Below are 20,109 nucleotides of genomic sequence, written 5' to 3' on the forward strand. Positions count from 1 at the left end.
ATACAACCCTTTTTAAACTTGGTCTCTTAATTCAAATGCTAGCTTCCTTTAAAGCAGAGAAACCCGTTGCAATCACAATCCTTCTTCTCATTTTACATTAGCCTGGGTCCACATTAACAAGCACAGTGTGAGAAGGAATCATTTTTTGCTGTAAGATACAATATTCTGAAAATCATATTCCATGAATGTGAACATCAAGTTCAATTCATGAGATGAGGCTGTTCTGTATACTACCTGTGCAGCCAACACTTTGTTAGCTGTGTAACAGTGGTTCCTATAGCTGATATGGGAGAAGTTGACTGAGTTAAGAATATTGAGCCATGAGAGGATCTGAACAGGTTGTTCTCTGTAAGACAGCTGCCTCTGGATCATGTTCAAACTGCCCAGACTAGACTCTGAATTTTCACTTTTGCAGGATAAGAAGGGCAGTCAGTTAAACCTAGCAACCTGATTCTTAGCACATGAATTAGAAGCCTGCATTTTGAATATAACTAGTAGGAAAAACTAACACAACTGGTTCTTGAAGAGGCTTTGGTTGAAATTTATCACCCACTGTAATAAAATACATGTGGTTTGCTAATATCAGAAGCTGGGATGACTGAGACATCTTTCTCCTTTCCTAACAATTTTTCCTAAATGTTTTTCTTCTACCTGCTGTTACATGAAACACTCATCAGAGTTAAAAACATTAATCCTAACTCTTTACTAGTCTATCAATGAAGAAAACTCTGCAGCTTCCTTCTAAGGCATCTCTGTGATCCTACAAAGAGTAATTTGGTGTCTTCGTCCTCTCTGCTTACTGTAAGCCTCAATGTGTCTGCAGAAGGGTGGAGTCACTGCACAGTGAGCTTCCCAAAGGTCAGCAGGTGATGTTGGGAGAGAAGTGCGACCAAAATAGGCCCTGACCCCCTGGCTTCACAGCACTTCTCTTTGTTCAGAAGGCAAAATCCTCTCACCAGGGTGCACTGTGGGAAAAGCAGGAGCACTGGTGGAGAATATGCTCACAGTTAGAGGACTTACCTGGGAAATAAGGGGCTTGAGATGCTGGCCAGTACCTTTCAGAGGGGATTTCAAGCAGTAACTTTTGTTTTCCTGGAAGGTGCCTTAACAGCAAGGGTGCTAGGTCACCCCTCAAGAAACAGTAGCACAAACTCAAAAGAGAAAGCCAGAGAAGAGGCAGCTTTGTTCTCCTGTCTCTGTGGGAAAGCGGAAGCCCTGGGGTCTGCTCACTGTAACTGTAAGGAGCAAGTAGGTTGTGACTGGTAACAAAAACAGGGTAGGTGGCAGCAGTGGTAGGTGGCATGAGAAATGTGAGCAAAGGGGATCAGAGAGCATGGAGCATATTGTGGTGGTTATTACACAGCTCCAGGGATTAGAGTGAGAGGGTGAGTTTTGGCTTCCCTGAGTTCTCAGCTGGTGATGGAGTATCGCTTCCCACAGCAAAAGGGTGATAAGAGAAGCTGTGCCCCCACAGACAGTGAAAGCTTTTCCTTCCCCACCTAGAAACTTGAGAAAGATCTATAAGCTCTTTCACACCACATCAGCAGCTTGCATAGGAATTAAAATAATAATCAAGAGCCTTTACTCCAGTTGTTCTCAAGGATTTATCAAAAAAAGAGGGAACCATCACCCTAATCAGAAATTACACACAAACCAGATTCCAACCAAAGTTATAAATCTTGTTTACTTTCTTACCTTTCCCCCTAAATTGCATACATAGATTTCTGGATTAAAAAGAGATTTAAATAACTGTATGTAGTAGGGCAAATCTGTGACTTCCCTATTACAGAGGAATAAGATACCATAAAACACCTCCTACTCGCCGGCTGGAAGAAGAAGAATACGTGAGGCAATTTTCCCCTTTCCCATGCATGTGGGCAGAGGGTGGGCTGGCAAGGGGAAAATATAGGAGGAAAGACTGATTGATGCACTACTGAAAAGGCAAAATAGACTAAACAGGACTGAAAAAAACACTATTAGCCCAGAGGTAAAGACAGACCAGTCTGCCTAGTGAATAATAGCAAGAACAGAAGTGGTCTATTGGATGTTTCTTATCAGAGAGGTATCACAAGCTTTACTTAAAAATTGAATTTCTTAAATAAAATTTTAAAACCTTCAATCTAAGAACTATAAATCAATTAAAAATTACTTGTTTATCCAGCCACCCCCAAAAAGAAAAAAATTGTAATAACTGAAGCAATATACCACAAGGATAGAATTACTCCAACACACTTCCTTAAAAATCATTTTGGTTTCCAAAATTAATGTTCATTTGAGTAGAGTACTATACTGTAACACCGACACTAGGCAGGATTTGTGCTGACTGATTGATGCCATCTGTTCGCGACTCGGATGTTACTTTCTCTAGCTTTCAAATAGGGAAAACAAAAAGCAAAACTACCTCTTCCCAGTCTCAGTTAAGGTATTTATTGAATTTAGTTGAATTTTCAACATTTACTGCAAGGTTTCTTTGGGGGGAGAAAAAAAAAGGAAAGAAAAAAAAATAGCACTGGTGCCATAACGTTAAGTCACGGCTTAGCAAAAAAGACCCTCTGCAAGTTATCTGTGCTTTAAAGAGAAGGAAGCATTGTAATTAGCAAGTGTTTTGCTAACAGCTAGAAATGTACATCCACTCTGTAGGCTTGCTGGAACATAAACTGCTTTTTTCTCCCGACATCTGGTATCCATTAAAAAAAAAAAAAAAAAAAAAAAAAAAAAGGGACCTAGCAACCAAACTTTACATATAGCATCTTAAAGAGGCAGCACACAATGGATCACTCCCTTCCTTAAGTAACGTGGAACCCTTTTCCTGAAACAAACAGAATAAGCAGAGCTGGGGTATGGGGAGTGCCAAACAATTCAGATATAAACCCGCTATAGGTTACCAATCTGCTGTCAGCAGTGTGAGCCTGGCATTATTGACACTCACAATTGGCAAGCAGAATTCCCTCCCAGCTTAATTCCTTTGATTTCATCTGATTCTCCTGACTTCCTTGGAGCCCGTTCTGTTGCGGAAAGCCGTCGCAGCCCGTCCCTCAGCGGGACCGGGAGCCGCTCTTCCCCGTACCCAGGCAGGGAATGCGAGGGCAGGGAAGAGCAAGGCAGGACAGGGCAGGGCAGGGCGAGTAAGGCAGGGCAAGGCAGGGCCGGGCAAGGCAGGGCCGGGCAGGGCAGAGCAGAGTAGCACAGGTCAGGGCAGGGCAAGTCCGGCCGGCCCGGCCCGCCGAGTGCCCCTCACGGCCCGGGGAGGAGCCGCCCGGGCGTCCCGGCCTCTCCCTCCCCGCTGCGGGGCTGTGCGGGCCCGTTCGCAGCCGCTGGGGGGCACCCGGGCGCTCGGCGCGGCGGCAGCGGGGCGGGCTCGGTCGGTGCCGGCGGCTCCCGTCACGGCTGAGGGGCGGGGGTGTCCCGGGAGCCGGGGAGCCGAGAGGAGCTGCGGGGAGCGGGAACGGGGCGGCGATTCCCGGCCTCCGTTCCTCGGCGGGTGGCAGCCGGGGGAGGCGGAGAGCGAGCTCAGCGCCTGTCGTTGCCGGCGCTTTGCCCGCTGCCCGCCCGGCCCGACACCGCGCTGCTGTGCCGGGAACAAAGAGCTTCTTACGGGACTAAAAGGTGTCCCGGCCGCTACTGCGGCTGCAGAAACGCCTTGTCCCGGTTGGGTCACGGCCAGAAAGCTCCCAGGAGTGGCGGGGCTGACAGTGACTTGCTGCCTTGGAAAAGGACCAAGCTCTGCATCCGCTATGGCATCAAAATGTTCCCGGGCTGTGGGCCCGGGGCTGGCCCCAAAGAAGCACCTGAGAGCCCAGAGCATCCTGTCACTGGCCGATCGCGTACAAAAAGAGTGGCAAAGAGACTGAGGAAAATTAGAGCGCTCCTCTTCTGCACACTGGGAGCAGCGAGTGCTGGGGCACCCCACTTAAAGGAGAAACTGGTCCGGTGATGGATGTCTAAGATAGTCGGTGCCTAAAACATATCCTACAATAAATATGGGATGTGGGAACTGAGCTTTGGTGGTACTGGGAAGAGGAGGCTAACGAAGGGTTTCGTGATTACTTCTAACTGCTTGAGGGGCCACTATGAAGGTGACAGTCGTGCCAGATGATGTAGCAAAAGTGCTACATGTGCAGTCTTGGGAGGTTCAGTCAGGAGGGGTGTTCGAGACTACCTGTCTTGACTGTCAGGACAGTCCTTGGAGCACTTCAGACATCACCCCTGACCTGGCAGTGGGATAACAGTCCTCCTTCATGTAGGAATTGGACTCTTATGACCTCCAGAAACCTTCCAACCATTATTTAGCGACTCCATGATTTGTGTGCTTATCAGCTTTAACATCTCTGCCTCTCTACACAAATTAAGAATATACAGAAAAGGACAAAAATGTAGTGTAACTTACCAATAAAGTTTTGTGTTTATATTGTACAAAGGGTACAGTACTACACATAGTTTATTATTTTTGCATAGTATTTCTGTATGTCCTAGCATCAGTAAGTGCCTTTGTAGTTAGATTAAGAATGTCTATGATGGAAGAAAATTCCCTTGGGATAAACCTTATGTCCTGGTTTAAACTACTTGGTTAAATTATGTTACCTTAATACAGGAATTTTCAGCTTATAGATATCCCTGTCCCGCAACTACTTATGAAATAAATTAGTTGACCCATTTTGAATCTCTTGGCTCACTAGGTGTGGGTAGTTTGACAGCACTTTATATGTTAGTATTAAACAGACAAAAACTTTGCCTCAGACATCAGGTGCTGCTGTTAGAAGATAATAATTCTGTGAAGGAGGTGTTGTGTTATGTTATGCCTCCTCATTGCATGTAGATCTTTTAGATAGGTACGGGGAGTAATCAAATGATACATCTGAACCTAAACAACAGTGATTTTTTTCCCCCCAGTACCTCAAAGGAGCAGCATTACCAGTGAGAACTGTATCTATTAACTCCTGATTACAGAGTCTAATTTATCAGGATACCATATAAACAAAACTAGTTTAATTTGTGATAATACAATTGAGTATATTCAAGTCGCCTCCTCACAAAGCAGACATGACTTTTAAACAACAAAAATTTAATCTAGCAAATTCCAATGTAGTCCCAACATGTGTGGCTTTTCATGCTTATCTCTTTTTTTTTGAAGCAAAAATTGACTTTTGTTTTCCTCAGAAACTGTAACTTTAACCAAAAGTAGAAATATGAAGCATTACTGTTGGCACCTATAATGAGAAATACCTAACTGCAGTATTTAACAAGGATGGAAAGATTGAGCAGCTGAAATCTTCTTACATTTTTGCAAACAGTGTTTAACAGTGATAGCTAAGAAATTTGGGGGTTTTTTTTATAATTTTACTGATTTATAAGTAATCAGTATATTTCAATACATTAAAAGAGCATCCCAGGTTTCCTGCTTTTTAGCCAAGAAAAAAGCTGTTTTGTAGGATCCAGAAGTGTGAGATTTGATCTGAAAAGTCATCTCTTTATGGTTCAGGAGTCATGGACTAAACACACTTCAATGTATTAATAAAAGAATCTTCATCTCTATATCTTTTTTTTCATTCTTCAAACATCTATTTACATAAGTGATCTAACATAGTTCACAATATTTGTTTCTTCAACAAAATACCTGCTGAAATTTTTTTTCAGGGTTAATTTTCTGTGTCAGTTGGGATGATGGGAATTAAAAATGAACTCATACTGGATTTCATACTAAATAATATTCACCATTTCATTCTACATCATATCTGTGCTCTGAGCCCTCAGCTGGCTTCTGTCAGGAGTGCTGTGGCTCTGGTGGTTAACTTCATCCACAGAAAACCATGAATGTCAAGTTTTCCTTAGGAAGTAGATGCTATCTGCACAAGCTCCTTTTTCAAAATGTAAGATAACTAAGCAAGAAACAAGTACTAACACCCTTCTGAGAGGTGAAGAATGTCCTCAGGGAATTCCTTTCCCATGGACATTCTCAATCCTCTCTGAAGGCAAAGAGGTAATAGAAAAAAAGATGTATGTTTGAATGACATTTTTCTTCACCCTTATGACCTTAATATTGTTCTACAGCCTGTACTGAAGCACAAAAAAATGCTTGAAGGTCTTCACATGCTCACAGAATCATTGAGGTTGGAAGGGACCACGGGAGGTCATCGAGTTCAACCTCCCCGCTCAAGCAGAGTCCCCTGGAGAATTTTACTCAGGATTGCATTCAGACATCTTTTGAGTGTCTCCGGGGAAGGAGACCACAAAATCTCTGAGCAGCCTACTGTCACAGTAGGGAAATTCCTCCTCATATTCAGGTGGAACTTCAGTGCGTCAGTCTCTGCCTGTTGCCTCTTGTCCTGTTGTTTGGTACCACCAAGCTAAACATGAAAAAGGGAGTGTAGGAAAATGTTATCAAATCTTGTACAAGATAAAAGCCAAATTTTATGTTTTCCAACATTAAAAAGCTGAATGTTTTCAAGTTTTTTTAGTGTTGTGATAATAATGATAATAGATAGAGTAACTAGTACTGTTTGTCCATTGTACAGATTTTTTTATCAAACCTCTGGTGTGGATATACATTTGCATACATGCACAAGTAGACTACAAAATTTTCTCCTAAGAGCCATATAGTGTTATACCTAAAAAATATGAGAACTGCCAGTAAAGTGAACTGTCCCCAAAGCTGTTGGCTTTGTAGCAGAAGAAACTAGGCTTTTTTGTTGGTTGTTTTTTGTTTTTTTTTTTTAATCCAGGAAAAAAACCCAAAAATAAGTTAATGCTTATATAGTGTGAATGATAAGGAGATGAGTAAACTGGGGAGGTATGCCATTTCATCAGAAGCAGATGTATCTTTTGAAATCTAATTTAATTTGAGATTTATGCCATCATCCAAAACCAAATTTAAATAATATTTAATGGTTTGTATGGATTGGGGCTTTTTTTCAACTTTTCAAAATGGTAAGGAAACATGAATGATAAAGTCTACACATAATTTTTTATAATAGAATTATAATGGAATTGAACACTTCTAGAATTAGTCTTAGACTGGTGCTTTTAATGACATTTGGACAGAGAGCACTTTCCCAGTTACACCAAATGGCAATTATTGCTACTAATAATGCTGGATTCTATATTTTTTTATATGGGGATGTATTTTTGAGGAAAAGTCATAAACAGAGGGGTTTTATTTTAGCAATGCTTGAGTGGTTATTTAATAATTGCAGCATCCAATCATACATTAAACTTTAAACAGCTTCATGATAATCAAAGGGTTATTGTTCATATTTTAAAATGTGCCAAAGGCCTTATGTTTAGAGCTTAAGAAACTAGTTAAACAAATGCCTTAGTAAACCTTATTGATTTACTAAAAGACAATATAATAATATATAAAAAATACACATATATATTAGCTTTAATACGAGGATAATGTTAGATCTTTTCAGAATATAAAAAGAATATAAATAATTTTTAAATGGTAGAAATAATTTTAAAGACTATACTGACTTTTAAGGCATGAAAATGGTTTTTATGAAAATTAACCAAACAGTCCTTATTCATTATGTGGACAAAATGGTAATTAAGAAAAGAATTTTAGAAAAAGACATATTTGGACAAATGATTTCAGCTATATTTAAAATTGCATTGATAACTATATAAATAAAATGGATTTAATACTCCCACTTCATCCCAGCTGCATAGAGAACATGATTATACTCCATATATTATAATGCATTACTTTGAAAACAGCTGGAAATAGTACCATTCACATTGCTTTTTAAAATTAAAACCGGAAGACAAACTATTCTTTCTATGAATAGATTTCTATGAATGTAGGTTACATTACATGTGAGATTAATATCTACATTAAGAAATCCAGGTTTCATTTGAAACCTTCCTAAAGGTATCAATTTTTTTACACTTAAAACTTTCAGGTATACACAAGTGATGAACCTTCATTCCATAGTGATTTTTAGGGTAAAATTCCTCTCAGCAGATTGTAGACATCAGTCATGTAAACAATTGCGCCTGAACCAGTCATCATAGGCTTTCCTTGGAGAGAACTTTTGGGATAGAGGTTTCTTTAGTAATTTGTGTTAAATTACATCAAAGAATCACCTGCTTCTTTCCACCAACTGTGAAAGGAAGGACTGGGGCACATCTTAGCCTTTGCCACCCAGCTGTCCTTTAGTGCTTTGCCTTGTATTTAAATATAATGAGCAGAGTAGATTCTGCCTGCATTCCTAAAATACTAAGTTTATTGGATTATATATTTTGACATGTAACTGTATCAACATAATTTGATTTCTCTGAGCCTGAATAACCATGAAAATACACCAGAATCAGTTTTATCTACAGTACCTTGTATTATTAAATATTAGCCTTTCTTTTTCTACTTGGCTTATTCAGGATTTTCTTTCCCTGATTTTCAGTAGTTGTTTCGAAATATTGACAGATTCTGTAAAGTCGTTTCTATGGATGTCTCAAACTGAAATTTTCATCACTCTGAAAGAATAAATATATACATAAAAAACAAAATTTATACAAAAATTGCTGAACAGGATGATCCATGTATCCAGCTGGAACTGTGCTATATGAACAAGCATTTGGGAGTGTGTTGTACTAAATACTGAGTTTGGGAAGGACGTAATATAACAAGAGCATGTTCCAAAGTTACATTTACCCGGGATTCTTCTGCATGGAAGATGTCATCACTACCTCAAAAACATGCATAAAAACTCAGTACAGCACTCACAGGCTGTAATTTTAAGATCTAGCTCATCTGTATGACTGACAGATATATCAGTTTAAAGAATTTTACCTCATAACTTTACCTTGTTGGCAAAGCTAAAATATATGAGCAAAACTATCTCATTAAGTGAAAATGAGTTATATATATATTTATAGAGCTGATGTGAACAGTCAGCATCAGCTTGTACATATCAAGGAATTCCTTGTAGAAGCCTGAAAAATTAATAATAAAAAAAGAAGACTGGAAATTGAAAATATAATAGAAGATTTTATTTTGTGTAAATGTGAAGTTGTATTATGGAATCTACATCACCAGAACCTAAAAACCACAAAATCCCTAGTAAAGCACTCATTGCCTTAATAACAGAGAAAAGCAGTGGTTAATGTAATCTGACTTTCTAATACAATTAATTTTAAACAGATTGTTTAGACCTACTTCCATGTTTTTACAGCAGTATGAAGGGAAGAGAGAAATCTTCAACAAAATAAATCAAACTTTACAAATTAAACATTCATCCCTGATGGATGAGGGAAACTCTCAGGGGGAATTGGACTAAATGATCATTATAGTCCCTTCCAATTGGACTATTCTCTATTCTATTCTCACATTATTCCCCTTTCTACTGTCTCCTCACAACTATTTCCATATCTGAGGTTCTAAATGCATTGTCTTGGTCTGCTCTTCTGTTTTATCCATTTTATATCAGAATTATTTCAACAAAATCTCAAGCTCAGGCTTCCAGGCAGAGATAAGCCTTCATTTTTTGAAATATTTTCTCTGGTCCCTCAAATTTTTAGGAGACTTGCTAATCATGTTCAGCTGCCCCCTAATCAGAATGAGAAGCTGTTTCAGTCTTTGTTTTACAATACATCCATTCTGTTAATATTTTCCCTGGTGGAAAATCTTGCAATATTAGGTGATTGTAGACTGTAATCTATTACAGAGCTAGTTATAGCAGATGTAGAGTGATGCATCAGAAGTAAATTTGAAACAATTATTATTACATAATTAATATTTTCCTAGATAAATATATCTCTTCTCCAGGCTGAACCTTTAATTTCCACCATTGCAGCTCTAAAATTTTCAGTAGCACTGTCATCTTCAAGTGACATCTTTATCAAAATATTGCTAAGAGGAACTTTCAAAAAACTATTAACTTACTAGCTTTCCTATTTTTAGAAAGTAAAATTATAGAACTGACAAAGTACGTGCAGTAACTGTTGCTATGTCTGTTTGGAAAAGTAATTTCGTTTTGGCTGACTTTGCACCCACTTACTTCATTTAACCTAAAATTTCTGTCTGTCTTAAAGAAATGGTTCTCCAGAAACCAAAAACTACATGGCTTAGTTTTACACCACTTCAGACTCTTTGAAATTTCCACAGTAGCACTAGAAAATAGTTTGGGCTGAGGAATTGACAGCCTAATATCATATTTGTCTGTAAAGGATGCTTGAAATCATTAGAGAAAATATTCTGTATAGTACATTACAGACAAAGCTTTGCCAACTAAAACTGAATTTTGGTTGAATTATTTGTTAGCTATTCCTTTCCAATGAGTAAAATAATGATACTAGATATTATAGATTGAAAAATCTATTGAATTCTTATATAAACATTGAGAAAGACAGAATCATAATTTGTGAGTTAGAATCTCAGCCTTCAAATAGCACTGACAGTGGCAGCTCCTCTGATTTCTTTAGAAATCCACGGTGAGCTAAATCTCTTGTTCTTGGTTTCCAGACAAAACTGAAAAACTGCACTACTGAAAAAATTGTGTTAAAAACATAGATCCACTTTCCAGCATGTCTGTTCTTCTGTGTATTACATTTTTTCTAAAGTACAGAAACTGATGAATGCAGCTGCTTGTGAATATTTACAAATATTCTAGGTTTTCTGTGACATACAAGAGCTAAGGCTGGTGATATGTTGTATGCCATTAACCAAAGTGATTAATTATTCTAAATATGTTAAGAACATAGCTTTCTGTAATGCAGAGTATTTATTATGTAGGGTTTTCCTCCTTAATACCACTATTTAACAGAGGAGGTCTTATTTTTTTAATGTTTTAAGTAGGACTTTCTACATCACTACACTTCTGTTGTTTTTTGGAGGTTGGTTTTGGTTTCATATTGGAAATAGTGGCTCTATATTAGTTGCTGTTTCCCTCTATTTTCTTCTAGCAAGCCTTTGGAGGAAGGAGATGGAGGAAAAAACAGGCTTGGAAGGAAGCCTAAAATATACAGGGGGGAAGTGAGCAGAATTGATATTTTTCTGTCTTATTAGCTCTACTTCCCAACTCCTAGTATGGACAACTTCTATTATATGACAGATACAACTTCTTTAATAACCTAAGATAATTAAAGAAACAGAATTTTTTTAAATGCTACCCTCTCAGTCATGCCTGGACCCTGCTATTCTGTCTGTAGTACTAATAAACAGGATGAGGGCATATATACTCAAGCACCACCAGCAAATGGTCTCCTGTGCAATGTGATTTGCTAGCACACTAGCTTCTCTGCTTTCAGTCCTTCAAGAGGCTCTGTCAGACAATGTTTAGATGCTGTCTAGGAAATAACACTGGACAGAGACTTCTCTCTTCTGGGCAGTAAGCAAGGGGCCATCTTGTGTGGGAATGAGAAATTACTTTATTTTTGTGGGTGTGTTTGCTGCTGCCATCAGGACCAGTAGACCAGCTCTTATCCCTTTCATTTATTCATACAGCTGTATCCTCAGGGTTTGCCCTAGATGATTGGCAGCTACATGATAACCGAATAAAAGAGCATTGCTTTAATGGGAGTGCCATCGGTTTAATGGGCCTATGACTTGTTTGTTAATCTGATAAAGTTTGCAGAAAAGCCAAAAGGAGGAATCAAGATTGTCCTAGCAAAGTAGGATAAACTGCTCAGTGAAATAATTGCAAAAAAAATTAGAAAGTTAAAAAAGGCATAAAAAGAGTCAGAGAAGAATTTAGATTATGCCTTTAAATAATTCCTTAAAGTCTGCTTGTGATTGATCATCAGTATTTCCTAGTGTATATGTTAGCCATAGAGACTGAGGAAACAATTTGTCTACAGCCCATCCCTGAGTACTGCCTTTTGGAATCAGTTCCAAGCTTTCCCAGGGACAGGAAAACACTATCATTTCTCCCAAGCATCCACAATCCTGCAGCCTTGAGCAATTTTATTTCCATCTGGTACAAATGCATCCTCTCTTTCTTCTTTTTTCTTTTTTTCTACTTTTTTTTTTCTTCTTTGTCTTCTGCTGCTATTCTCAGTCTGCTCTTCAGAGTAAATCCTTCAAGTAGATCTCATTATTCTTTCAGGTAGCTTGTTTGATTCCTAGTATATTATTTATTTGCATGTTTCTTCTATCTTAAATGATCTTCTAGTTAACTAACTGTTTGCAAAACTCATATAATGTTTTATGGATATTCTTAAAGAAGTATTTCTATATATGTATGAACATATACACACACACCCCCACAAAAATTGCCATTCCTAAACTTTTGTTTAAATCTTCACAGCATAGACTGACTGTGGTGTACCAAGCAAGAGGTCTTACTGAATACACCACAGTTTCTTCTCTGCTCATCCAAAGAGCTATAATTGCTGTCATCCAGCTAGAAAGCAGCTGGATCATACACCTGTATCCACTAGCTGGAAAATGTTCCTAGGTTCCTCAATTTAGACAAGTTCTTAATAACACAAATTATATTAACGGTATAGGTGAATAATTGGACATGTTAGAATCAGATGTGTTTTGCCTTCTCCTACACACCTTTTGTAATTTCATTTTAATCTTCTGCTATTGTGGTAACAGACAGTATAAACATTAATTTTAATACTATATACTAACATTTAACAACTGTAATGTTGTTAAGGTTCTTCAATGAGCACAAGAACGAATGAAAAAAATAAATTGGCACATCTTTATTAGACACCTAAACGCCTTGAGTTTGTTGAAGCTATCTTTCTAAAGCAAGTGGTTAAGTTTCCTGGATGTTCAATAGTTAGACTTTGTTTCTCAAGACGGTGGTTTTGCCTCATTCAGTTTAACAAGGGAAGTTAAGCTAATTGGATCTCCTTATGGTACCTTCAAGAAAACCTAGCCTTTATCATTGACTGTATAAGGAACTTAGGCATTGTGAGAACAGTTCAGATGCTTCTGGGATGGAATCCAGGATGGGATTAATCATACCTGATTTAAACTGTTTAAAATCAGATAGTCTAGTCTAACCTTTTTGCATACATTTCAACTGTCATCAAGAGCAAAGGTCCTTTCTAGCACAATTCATCTCATTCTCTGGAGATGTCTGTTAGCTCCACTGACCATGGATACCCAACTGTGAAATAAAAAATCATCAGGGAATGAGTTCAAACACTGGATAAATACTTAAAATACTTAATACTTGCTGTCTGGAAGTGCCTCAGATATACAACTTATTTTCTCCTATCCAAAGCCACAGTATAAGATGTGGATGCAACTGTAGACATTAAAACTGTTAAGTGAGCACCAGAATCAATGAAAATCTGAAGCTGAAATCTGTCTGTCTTTATCAAATACCTTACACCTAGTTTCGTATGTTCATGTGTTTGTAGAAGCAGACCTTCTCAAAAAAGTACCTAAATTTCCTGGAGAATGAACAGTGCTATTAGTCAGGGCTCGTCCTTAGCCATGTTTCACTCAGCCCTACACACATAGCAAATACGACTAGCCTGGGTAAATAACTCTCAGATGGCCAGTGTTGGTGAGGTAACTTACCTAAGCTGTAGGTGGGAGCAAGATATCCAAGTCAGGTAAATTGAATTCTTGTACTGAAAAGTTCATAGCTAGCCCTGTCAAAGCTGCGTATTTGGTTTGATTTGTTTTTACACCTCTTTTCCCTCTGCAGTGTCTGGCCTTTGATGATGGGCTAAATTCATGTTGAAGATTTTCTTTTATGTATATTAATAGGGTCTTCTCTTCCCAAGTACCAAGTTTTATGAAAGCTCCAAGAGTTTACATATCTTTGGTACTCCCAGCTCTCTGTCAGAAGTAACTGATCAAGCAGAAAGTGACTGAAATTAAGTTATAGCATATACATACCATACCCACACAGCCAGTGTTGCCACAGGAGTCTTGTTTCCTTAGGAGATCATCTGAAGATGTTTTTTAATGATCAATACAGGCAAAGACAATGTAGTGTCTTGTCCCTGGTTTTGGACAAGAATTTGAGATATTTGTTAAAAAATAAGTGGTCTTTCTGTATGCCTTCAGCTTTCATGAGAATGCATGCACAGTTGGCCTGATAATATTTATCATTGCACATAATGCTAGCTTACTTATACTAATATTTTTATAAACCAGGACTATTAGGAAATAATTTAATAAGAAAAAATATTGGAATAATAAAGAATGTTAAGCATACAGAAAGGCATCAGACATAATGTAATACATTTTTCCAAAAATTATCATCATCCACCTCCATCCTTACAGTCACAGGACTGGTCCTTCTGAAGGTTTTCTACATATATTCTCTTAGGCTGACTGTTTGCAAACTAATACAAGCGAGAACCCAACAGAGTGATAATAGACTCAAATAGCAGTATATTTTCCCCAAGAGTTGCAGCAAAATGAAAGCTTCATAAATATAGTTTTTTTCATGTATCAAAAAACACACAAAAGCTCTGAAATGTGCTTTTCTCCTAGCTTATCATGCTGTGAGGTTACTGACTCTCTTTGAGACCTTTCAACTTCAGCTAGTGTCATTTATACCATTTCATAAGACCAAAGGCCAAAAATGTTGTAACCAGCTGGAAGCAGCAATACCCTAACATAAACAGAAGGGAAAAGAATTTTTTTTGTTTCCACTCCTTCCCATAAAACTTCTGTCTAAACCAATTAATTTTAAATTCTCTTACCTTCAATTTCATGGTTTCTTATATGCTGTCCTTTAAGTCTTGAAGAAAATATTATATAGCACTAAAATATTTCTGTAAAGCACCCTTTTATTCCTTTTGGCAGAAATCCATATTATAATCAAATTTAAAATAAGATGCACACCGATTTTGAACTTGGTCTTTAAACTGGACAGCTGGGAAATTTTCTGTTTGGACTGCATTATCTGTCTAATTGAACTGCTTTCTGAGCAATGCAGATTGTAGTGAAAGGTGCCCTCTAGCAAGATGGCATTTCTAATTGACTCATCTGAACTGTAACATTATTGCTGGCTTTCATTTGATTGTGTCATGGTGAGTACATGATGATGCCTGCGATCTTTAGGGAAGGTGGATCACCTCCCTAAATTTAGGATGTTATGAATTATGGGCTACAAAACTGTCATTTGCATACAAACAACCAACTGAATTTCTTCCTGACATGGTCTGTTACTACAAAGACATTAGAGATGCTATTTTAAGTCACATGTGCAAGCTGCCTGGCGACTATAATCAGGTTGACTAATCAGGTGGCATGGCAAATTTGGCCTGTCATATGGTACATTGAATCCACTGTCTTTGTATTCAACTCTAATATTTTTTACTTACTGAGAAAATAAAATCTCCTTTCTCTTCACTTCTGTTTAAACTCAACTCATCCAGAAAAGAGGATATACAGTTGCACTAGACTAGTCAGTTATGTGTAAGCATCAGATATAAGGTAAAACCTCAGGGTTTTACCCTATATAATAACTAGGGGGTCTTATAAGCATTATTATATTGCATCTGCTCTTGTTTCAGAGCCTTGATTAAAGACAAAATGAAGTCTGTGTTGCTAATGGTTTGTCGGTTTGTGGCTCATTTGCTAGTTCTTCCTTTCCAAAATATTGCTTGCATATTTTGTAGTCCATGATTATGCAGAAACCACAGATGTTTGTATTACTGAGGTTTCCCTCTTCTAACTGCATACTCTCTTAAGCACATCCCGTGAAAAATCTATGTCTTGCCCATTCATTTCATAATCACATTAGAGATCTTCTAGAAGCAGCATTTTATGGGTGTTTTTGTGATTCTCCTCAATGTCTTTGCCTTCCATTTCTTTCTTTCCTGCATGTCTCCTGTCTCATTGGCATACCTGATTTCTGGCAGCATTGTCAAGACATCCATCCGCTTCGTTGTTGTGCTTCAGATTCATTAAACAATCACTGGAGTGATTATCCAGTGGGCAAACCTTGCTGGATGTTCTTCACAAGGTCAAACTAATCCCCAGTGGCATAGTCATACCAATGGTAGAAACTTTGGAAGAAAAAAGTATTTGTTTTCTTTCTCCAAAAATACAATACAAAGAGGTAAAATTTGGTTTGCCTTCCATCTAATCAAAATATTTCTGCAGAGAAAGGGGTTTGGGAAGGATAACCAACAGGAGGATTGGATTAAGAGGTCTGAGAGACTGTAGTTGTCTAAATCATAGCTGGCCTATACTTTTCATCTAGTCTTCTTACCGTAGAAAAATAGAAGTGTAAGGATGGTGCATGCCAGTTGTCCTTAGCACATTGGAGTAATTCTTTTGAAAGACCATGCATCATTGCCCATAAAGGGAACTAGTTTATAATTCTAATGCATCTGAAATGTTAAAAGGATGTTCTGCTTCAAGATACAGTGGAGGAAAAGCTAGTTATTCAAGACAACTTCTACAAACCTTGGGAAAAAAAGTAATGGGAAGGGATTTCAAGTTACAATGAAGATACAAAGAAAGCTTGTTTTATCAAATAATTTCAGAACTCACGTATCTCTTCGTGAGTTAGGAAAGCATATTTCATCATTTCCAGAAACTGGCTTAAGTGGGAACAATGATAGAGCAACTGCTATGCTGACAAGAGTCTGTTGCATTATTCAAGGAGCTTAAGATAATATGAGCATGTTTAATCACATTTTTCTCATAATTTTTTGTTTGCTAAACACATAGATGTATACTTTTAAATATTGACATAAATACTGTTGCTCCATATAAATATTGCTGTTCTCTCCATTAAGGCGCTGCTGTTCTCTTCGGTTTCAAAATAATCTTAAAATACATTTGCTTTCCCTAGCCATGAAAGCATAGCTGAAAGCAAGAATTAAAAGGAAGTAGAACTGTAAGTGAAAGGACAAACTTGTCGGTACCACAGCTACCCTCATCTGATATTAAGATTGCAGGTTGGTTACAAGTGAAATGTTTTGTAACACAGTCCATGATATTTATAAATAAAATAATCTTCCTTTACATGAAAGTCAGGTTCCAAACCACTGTCATTTTTTTTAGAACAATTACTATCAAGTTATGTGTAATCACATCTTCATGATCATTCAAGTTACAAAGCTATGTATTTTCTTGCTTTAAGTGGACTTCTTTGCTCACATTAAAGTTCTCCAGAACTGATCATAAAATGAACAATGGTAAGGCACCAGAAGGTCATTATTTCTGCCTCTGCTTTGTTTCTGAAAACATTCCTTGAAGCTCTTCATCTTATTTCTAGTGAAACATCCTTTCTGAGTAGTCCCAGACTGAAACAGTACAGGTATACTTTGACACAATTCAATATTTTTCTTTGAACTTCTAAAGTTATACCATTTTCTCACTTCAGTTTGAATGTCTTCAAAATTGTTCTGTTTGCAGACAATAAATACACCAACATAGCAGCAATAACCTTTCTGTTTCAAACTAATAAACCTGTTGCTTCAAACTCTAGAGACATAAAACCCGAAGAAAGATTGAGGGAGATGGGAGTGTAGACACTAAGGAGCTTGGAAGTTGGATCATGTTTAGATCAAGAATAGTGTGTATATTCAAAAGCATAGAAGACTGTTATTCAACAGGTGTCTGGGAGGTGTTTGATGATCCATCAATTATTATGAATGTCACATTCAATGTTAACCTTTGGGCTAACAAAGGGTGATCAAAGGTGTTTGTGGGTTGCAAGGCTAAAAGCTACTCTTTTGGATTAGATCTTGGTGGCTGATCTGCAGATATATGAAAACATGCTATTTTGAGTGGAAAACAAAATGAAACATTTGCTAGCACATCGTTAATACAACTCAGGTAGTTTTAGGTTTCTGCAATACCTAAGCTTGATCTAGTCAGACTAGACTTCATTTATATGTAGAGGAAAGGAAAAGGCACTTCTAGGAATTTATTATGGACTTCAGTATGTAAAAGGTCCATTCTAGAACAAACTGTTTTCCACAGTGTAAGAAAGGAATGCCAGAAGACTACATCAAGTGTAGAGTCCTAAATTTTATATATGTGTATTTACTAAGCAACTATTTGTATTTACTAGCAACATTGTTGGACTTTACTTCATCTATGGCCAAAAAAGGTCTTGACTTATATTGGCTGTCCACCCCTCAGTAACTAAACACTGAAATTATTTCTCAGTTAGTGACTGATAAGGAAATCAGTTGGCATTCACATTAACTCTTTGTCTATTTTTTGGTTCAGGAAACATGTAATAGAGTTTTGTTTTGTTTTAGCTTTTTTGTTTGTTCTTTTTCTTTAATCTAGTTTGTGGTATGAACATGGGTAGAGAGTCCATTATTAGAAAAACAATATATTCAGCATGTTTACATAAATTAAAGTCGTAAAAATATTAGAAGGTAGAGATAAAGCAAACAGATTTTAGAGAAAACTTAAGATAAGTTCTACATAGGGTGAAAAAACATCAGGACAAAAATACTGAAATTTACAATAAAAGAAACTACCAAAGGAACCATTCTGTAAAAAACACAGACTACACCATTTCCCAATTTGTGCAGTAGCATAAAAAACCAGGCGGAATAGAAGTCATTGGGTATTCACGATCCACATCTAAAAAGTAACTTTATGGGACAAGACTTAATGTCTTCCTGTCTAACTATTAAATGTGTGAAACAATTTTGTGTATACTAAGCCCGACTCCTTTGATGTTGATCAGTTTGACCTAGAGTCCTATGAATGAGTTAAACTATCTTCTACACTGAGGGGACATTTTAACAACAGAAGGGGAGGTGTGTCATACCAGCACCATTCAGTTATGTAATAGTTATTTTCTTTTTCCTTCCCTTTTTTTTTCCCAGAAAGCTGAGAAGTAGATTCTTATTAAACTTAGGGACACAAGTCTCTCACTCTGTCTAGTCTCGCATCACTGACTAGTGGTGTAGTAACTTAGCACTAGCAAAAGGCAGGACCCAGCACCCACACAGAATAATGGAAGTCATGCTCCTAATTAGTGCTGTTAAATGTAATGTCACTTATCCAAATATGTGTTCTTCTGGCATGTAGCTGTGGAGACACTTTGAATCTCAAATGGCTATAGACAAGATGGGTGACTGAAAATTTCAGTATTTTCAGGTTTTAGAACTTCAGAAACGAGAGTACATCTGGCAGCAAAAAATGAAGATGCATTTTTGCATTTCACCTTTATCTCTGATGGTGCTTGCAGCAACTCTATTTTATTATGTCTTGTTCCAAGCCAATAAAGACAGGATATCCTTTCTGTGAAGCTTGGCCCTAAGAGGCCCCACATTGTCTTTTGTACCAAACTAAAACGTAACATGCCAAAAGCTAACAATAACATAGTACATGATACACATAACCAACTGGACACTAACCATGCTAACACTGCAGCAAAGTGGTCACTACTAAGAGCCCTCCAGAATGGCAGGCTTGCTGTAACCTGGAGAGCCTAAGCCCTGGTGTACTGAGGCTCTGCAGTCTCACACACTCTGAAGATTTAAGGCCTAACTTATTTCATTCTTCCACTTACTCATCCCTCATCCACAGGTAGAGATGACTCCCGCACTTTTCCTTTCAGTTTCTGTTGAACAGATATCAAGACAAGACAAAACATGCTTTCTAAGTGCTATTTGACAAAATGAATGTTGAATATCGACTAAAACTTGGTTTGCTGTCATTTTTTACTAAGATCCCATTGTATTATATAAGGTGAATGTAGACCTTTGCTTGCAAATCTAAAGTTACATGTCAAATAAAAGAAAATTCATTAAATCAAAGTGTCAAGCAACTATAGAAACAGCCAGACATGCAATCACCTATTTAGTTTCTAGTTGAGCTACTGTTTGAAAATGAGAAAGTCTCGAATAAACAATATAGTCAGATTTCTGTTACATTTTAAGAAACAGAGAAACGCTTATGCATTGAGAGCATTTTCCCCATCGTCTATGTAGATTCTTTCACCTCATTTCACTTTTATGTGGCCTTTATATTCTGTTTTTATAACTATGAATAAATAAACTCCATATTCTAAGGGTATAGCAAAGCATTTGCTAGATCTCCTTTGCCAATGGTAGTATAGTTTTCTGATTAATGTCAGTTAATAGCACATGCCCCTCCATAAATAAAGAATAAAGAAGCAGTTACAAGCATGACATAAAAATGAAACTTCCTTCCCATTTGTGCTTGCTGATGCCCAGGTGTTGTTAATATTGATGCATAACCTGTGT

The 20,109-nt window shown here is 37.5% G+C and overlaps 1 long non-coding RNA gene across 1 annotated transcript; it reads right to left on the reverse strand.

Annotated features, from left to right (window-relative positions):
- Positions 1-5,045: 5,045 nt before the first annotated feature.
- On the reverse strand, positions 5,046-19,730 carry LOC148224859 (uncharacterized). Its single transcript, XR_015801560.1, has 3 exons — positions 13,802-19,730; positions 8,326-8,469; positions 5,046-6,344 (listed from the first exon to the last, which is right to left on the reverse strand). It is a non-coding gene; the product is annotated as an uncharacterized LOC148224859 (long non-coding RNA).
- Positions 19,731-20,109: the final 379 nt, after the last annotated feature.

The sequence above is a fragment of the Sturnus vulgaris genome, chromosome 2 (genome assembly GCF_052056855.1).
Source record: "Sturnus vulgaris isolate bStuVul1 chromosome 2, bStuVul1.hap1, whole genome shotgun sequence".
NCBI lineage: Eukaryota > Metazoa > Chordata > Aves > Passeriformes > Sturnidae > Sturnus > Sturnus vulgaris.